Raw genomic sequence first — 6,783 nt, 5'->3', positions numbered from 1 at the left:
TCTTCTTCTTCTTCTTCTTCTTCTTCTTCTTCTTCTTCTTCTTCTTCTTCTTCTTCTTCTTCTTCTCTTCATCCTCCTCCTTTTCCTTCTCTCCTTCTTCTCTTCTTATTCTCCCCCTCTTCCTCCTCTACCTTTCTCCCCTCCTCGTACTCCCCTTCCTTCTTCTTCATCTTTCACTTCTTCTTCCCCTCCTCTTTTTCTTTGTCCTGTTCTTCTTTCTTGTTCTCCCCCACCTTCTGCTTTGTAGGTATGGGGTAGGCAAAAGGTCGAGGAAGCATATTTGGGAGGGCTGAAACTGAGTGTTAGGCTACATGAGGTAAAATTCAGAAATAATCAAGAAAAATATTTGAAACAAAAATCACCAGTTTCCATTTTTTTCTGCTACAGAAAATCTCGTCTTGTTCCACTTAAATATCGTTTTTCCAATATGTGTCTTAGACTCTAGGATATCAATTTTTAGGAACTGCTTTCAAGTTATATTAAAAAATAGTCACATTGTAGAAGATTCAGTATTTGTCTTTCACTGGAATTTCAATATTCCTATTTTTGACCATGTAATAGCACTGAGAACAATTTGGAGAAAGTAGCCAAGCTTCATACATTTTAAAGCAAGTCTATCATGTATATCAGGATTTATGTAAGTGTTACCTTCTTTTTCCCAGGAGGACAACTTCCCAGAGTCAGTGGCCATCTATATAGACTACTTAAGGATTGCTATCAGAGAGTTGATTTGAGTGCATCATAAAAGCTTATAAATGAATCTTGTCCGGAATAGATCAGAAAATAGAATTAAATCCACGTTCTCATGACTTTCTCATAGCCATGATTTACATCTGTTCCTTTGAGAAGGAAATATATTAATGATTCTCACATATTAATTGCTAACCTTGAAATCTTACCTATGATCCCTGTTACCCAATTGAGAGCAAAATATTGAAAGATAGGTCCAAGGGTATTCAGAGTTTGGTGGCAAAGGCACAGAAACCCAGAGTTAAGTTTCTGTTCTCAGCTCCTTCATCTTCATGTTTCTCATGGTCATGAAGTTGACCTCTTTGTCTCCCAAACTGCCCTAGATGATGTATTCAGAGAGATCTCCGTTGACTTTTCAGATCATTCAATGAGTACACACGGGTCCTCAGCATAGAAACCAACAGCAGGGAATTAAAAGAAACACAATACAAGCTTTCTAGTGTTCAAACAATTAGGTCGGTGTTTATGCAGAACTGGTGGCCCTTTTTAACCCTGTTCAGACAGCATAAAAAACAAATACCACTGGCTCACAGGAGAGAAGCAAGGCCACATGGACATAATTTATAAGTTAATTAGCACAGTCTCATGGGCCAAGAAGTGACAGACATGACACCTGCTTCCAGCAAACAAATGAGGAAAGATGAAAGACAAGTGCAAGGAGCTTCTTCTCTCAGGAGGTGTGTGGTCACACACAGGTCACAGTGTCTGGTGTACAAGGCAGAAATTTAATAGACTGAGATGACTTTGCAAGTCTAGGTATGAATATGAATGCAATTAAAAAACACACTGAAAGTTCCCGGCTAGATGAACTGCTACTGGTATGTACCAAGAGGATGCATTCATATACTGAGTTGTTTCAGATATCAAAAATACTGTTTATATTTTTAAAAAATTATATACTTTCCTAGTTTGCTATTTAAGCATTTTCCAAAAACATTCTTTTAAAATGGAAGCTATTAATTTTTATAAATAAATCAACAGAAAGGAGTAATTCATATTTTGCTATCTATCTATCTATCTATCTATCTATCTATCTATCTATCTATCTATCTATCTATCTACCAACTTACTTATTTATGTCTTTAAGAAAGTCTAAAATGGGTGAGAATAATCTTGCCACCCAATAGTCTGACTTTGTCTCTTTTGGCTGAAACTAGGCTTTTGGGGGGGGCATTCATTTTAGCATTTAGGCTGTAACTGATGGAAATCAATTACTGCCTTTCAAGGAGACAATATCTCAGCATCCTGTTTGTATAACAAACAAGCAAAATAAATAAATCAATAAACATATACAAAGCTGTTATTACAAACTCAAGAGGTGATTGGTAATTGGGTTTTATTCCTCAGCTAAGAAGTCTAAGGTGAACATTTTCAAGCAGTTTGTTTATTAAAATCTCCTGTGGAGTCCAATGTTTGTGGATGATGAAGAAAGGAGGAGAAGCAAGAGTAGTGTGGGTTGGAAAGCAGAACACATGCAACCAAGGTTCAAGCTAATCCCACAATAACCTCAGGCTGGATCAGCCCTAAGGGCGGTCCCAAGTTAATAATGAGCTGCTGACTTTTAGCATGCACACAAAGGCATTATTAACATATAGAAAGAGAATGTTTATCCTTTGTGTATGACTGTGTGTGTATGTTTGTGTGTGTGTGTGTGTTTGTGTGTGTGTGTGTTTGTGTGTGTGTGTGTGTGTGTGTGTGTGTGTGAGGGAGAGAGAAGGGGGGGAGAGAGACAGAGAGAGAGACAGAGAGAGAGACAGAGAGATTAAAAACAATTAAATAAGCATTTTTGTTTTTTCAAATAAAAAGCCATAATATAAGATTTGTCTAATAGAATGGTTATCAAAATACAAAACAAACACAGTCCAACAAAAACAAGATGAATAAACAGGAGCCTTTCCTCAAGTAGCACAAATAGTGAACACCTTGGAAAGTGCTGTTACTACAGTTACTGCAGCACAGTCCACGATAACTGAATCAAAAGTTCGGATTTATGCCCCAGCAATTTGCTTGAAAAAAGCCTCCACATCGTTCTGAGCCACTCCAAAGTTTTAGAAGCACAGACTTAGTACAAAACCTTTAAAACAAAATTGAGCATATGATAAATGAAAAGTCACAAAGCTGATAAACTTGCTTCACAACTCAGTGCCAAGGCTAGGACTAAGACTGTGTCACATGCATGGTGAAATTGTTTAGATTTGGGTTTCTGTGAATGTTTTTCAGTTCTTCCTTAACAGCTTAATCTATTTCAATGACCTAGGCAGGTGATGTCTGGCAGCATTACACCCACAACAAGTATTGTGATGGAGGTTCACGATTGTGTCTCGACAAAGGGCTTAACAGGAAGAACTTGTTATCTTACAAGAGTTGATTGTAAGAAGTAAGGCAGCCTTAAGATTGACAATGTTTTATACTTCTGCAAGTCTCATCAAGGCCAGGAAGTGGTTTGTCTGAAATTAACAATGACAGGGCAGAGAAGATGCCATTGAAACTAAAGTATTGTGAGAAACTATCTTTACAACAATAATTTGACCTATAAGATTGTATTTAACCCATTCTTTGTGGAACTTTAGATGAGTGCAATTGAGTAAAGTTTCTTGCAGCATTAAATGCCTAAAGAAAAGTTTTCTGAATTTAGAAACAATAAAGTCTGGACAGAAAGAAAGGAGTCATTTTACAATGGGAGCATCAGGCAGATTTTTTTTTAAACAATGTATTAAAGATTAATATTACCTGTAAATTGTATATATGTGAGACTTTATTTCATTTCATATTTATTCTGGCATTCATAGTTTCTTCATCAACTTACCATATACACAAGAATTATACACTCTGGGATCATTTCTATAGTTTATTTCATGAATGATATTATTGCCTCAATAAACAGTAAATAGTACTACAGCAATATACATATATGTAAATGCCACCTATTTAGTTAAAATTGAACTATTGCTAGCCCTATTGTTGTTTTGTTTCTGTATGTGTGTGTGTGTGTGTGTGTGTGTGTGTGTGTGTGCATGCATGCATATGCATCTATTTACAGATACAGATTTACAATTGTACAAACCAGTGGTGGCTGCCAGGTGTCTTCTTCTCTTGGTACTCACCTTATTCTTTTGAGACAGGGTCTCTCAAGCGTGCCCATAAACCTGAAGCTCGCCCATTAGATTACACTATCTAGTCATGCAGTCCTCTGAATCCTTCCTACTCCATGTCTCTAGATGTAGGGTTCTAGCTCTAAAACAAAACATGTGGCTCCTTCTATACTCATTCCCGGGAGTTACTCTTACATCCTTATAGTTCCTAGATATCTACTTTATCAACTGAGTCATTTCCCTAGCACATATTTCTGTGACTTTATTCATGAGGACTAAAGCTATCAATACAGCCAATTAATCCAAATTTATATGAAACATCAAGCTGAATAATTGGTATTGGGCATCCAAACTCTTAAACAGTTCTCAACAGGAGTTAGAAATCATTTCAGGATTACATGGGATATGTTCAATTTCTCTGTGCTCAGGTTCATCTTCAGAGACTATACCTGTGTGTAATACACTCTATCTGAGAAGAGAGTGAAGCTCTATTACCAGATCAATCCATTTCCTATTCCTATAGCTGGTGGTGCAAACACTTCATTTCTCTACAGATTTAGAAATGCATAATCCCCTAATGCCATAGGGTGATGGTAATGGGAGAAAAGACAGAGCATTCTGCAAAAATCGTGCTGAAGTTCTGATTATATGAAAAGGCGTGCTCAACTCAGATAATGAGTCATAGGCAGCAATAGACGGTTCCCATAGCTCTTCAGTGAAAAATCACTTCAAGCCTAGGTCTGATTAACCTCTGGGGACAGATGAGATCAGAAGCCCAGTGTATCTGGCTTAAGGGTATCGCTGTCCCTCTATGATATAATGAATGTCTCTGCATTCAGGAAGGTGATAAGGAAACAGGTTTTCTGATAGGTGACTTGGAGATATAGGAACAGGGGCCAACTTTCAATCTTTGTAGAGGGAGACTTGCCATTGAAATGCCTAAGTTTTGACAGGAATACTGCAGCTGCTTGTACTCACACCTTAAATTGGAGTGAGGAAAAGGCAGGGTCTGTCATTGGCTGATGATGGATTTTCATCTGCTCATAACAAACCGGAGTAGCTCCAACAGCCTGTTGAAATAAATTTAATGTTATTTTGGAAAAAGAGAAAGAAAGCAATAGTGGATTCATTTTTTTTTCAGCTAACTTCAATCCTGTGTGGAAATAAGGCTAACATAATTTGAAGTGTCACAGGAACCTTTAATCTCCCACAGGACTTTTTAACTTGTCCTTGCCTTCTTCTGCCTCCCAGGCTTCCATTTTCTCTTCATGGAGACAGGTTTGAAATACCTTGTGTTTGAGTGTCTTTTGCCTGGACATTAAGGGAGTTTCTCCATGGTTATATAACACAAGCATGGACTTAGTTTGAGTATCTTTCATAATCCCCAGGGTATCTTTATCTTGATGCATAGGTGAAAGCTCACCCAATGGAGAAACTAGAGATAGCACCCAAGGAGCTGAAGGGGTCTGCAACTCTATAGGTGGAACAACAATATGAACTAATCAATACCCCCAGAGCTTGTATCTGTAGCTGCATATATAGCAGAAGATGGCCTAGTCGGCCATCACTGGGCAGAGAGGCCCCTTGGTCTTGCAAACTTTATATGCCCCAGTACAGGGGAACACCAGGGCCAAGAAGCAGGAGTGGATGGGTAGCTAAGCAGGGCAGAGGGAGGGTATAGGGAACTTTCAGGATGGCATTTGAAATGTATATAAAGGAAATATCTAATAAAAATTTTAAAAATTTAAAAAAAGAAAGCTCAAATAATCCCCAAAGGATTTACTGGTAGGCTCTGAACTTTCTGTGTCCCTAAAGTAGTAGATAATAAGGATAGATTTGCAATCTCTCCTTTGGGGCAATACTTTATCAATAACCATGGCTTTTCTGTTTCCTGACGTGCTAATGATGATGATGACAGATGTTTGTCTTTCTTTCCCAGACAAAATATACCATCAGCCCTAGAGTTTATCCTGAATCAATTGTAGAAATAACTACTTTAGACTCCATTGAGTTATATTTATTGAGATACTAGAAATGAATATATTATGTATAAAGAAAATGATAAATATGTCAGAAAATTATTATAGGAGTAATATCTCCTCCTCACAATTGTGTTACAGTTATACATTTATACCATTTTAATCTTTTATGCTCTCTCTCTCCTTCTCTCTCTCTCTCAAACACACACACATGCACACACAGGCAAACACAAAACTACACCTTAATTAATAAATTTTGGGGAGAAAAAACATTCTTTTATTAGATCTCCATATTCTCCACATTTCATTGATAGTGATGATGATTTTATTCCATTTTATTTAATATATAGTTCCTGTGACTCCTATTCTAGCAGCATCTTTACTACCTGGATTAATGAGAAAGATTGTCTGGCCAATACCTCAGATTTACCCAACCAGAAATTCTTGAGTCAAGGCCAGCAAGCTGTCACAATATCTCCCCAGTAATTCTGATACATGCTAGTAAGTGGGAACAGCTGGTAAGCAGTGTTTGGTAGTAGGAGAGAATTCCAAGTTTACAACATAAATCCATTGGGGGCTTTTGTAAATTTTGTAGCAATGCTGGTATGTTGCTATGGGAACAGACAATATATACAAAATCCAATTATTTGCACCGTGTTTCTATTTTTTTAAAATAACCCTGAAACTAATGGTTCTTCTATCTGAATTTATTGAAGGTTCTTATCATTCTTATATTTAGAATTTACCTTTATAGTCTCTCATTTGAGAGACCATTCTACTCTCTTGATATTTTCCCTTGCAAGTCTTTCTTCTTTGGTCAGTCTATGGTTTGGATATATAAGGTTCTTCCCAAGATTGATGGGGTGAAATACTTGATCCCTACTGATGGCTATTTTTAACAAGGTGGTGGAACATTTAGAAGGTGGATTTTCACTTGAGGAAGTGGAACACTGATGAAGGCC

The sequence above is a fragment of the Mus caroli genome, chromosome 12, assembly GCF_900094665.2.
Source record: "Mus caroli chromosome 12, CAROLI_EIJ_v1.1, whole genome shotgun sequence".
Taxonomy (NCBI): domain Eukaryota; kingdom Metazoa; phylum Chordata; class Mammalia; order Rodentia; family Muridae; genus Mus; species Mus caroli.
The sequence above is the reverse complement of the archived record's forward strand: the minus strand, read 5'-3'. Positions refer to the sequence as shown.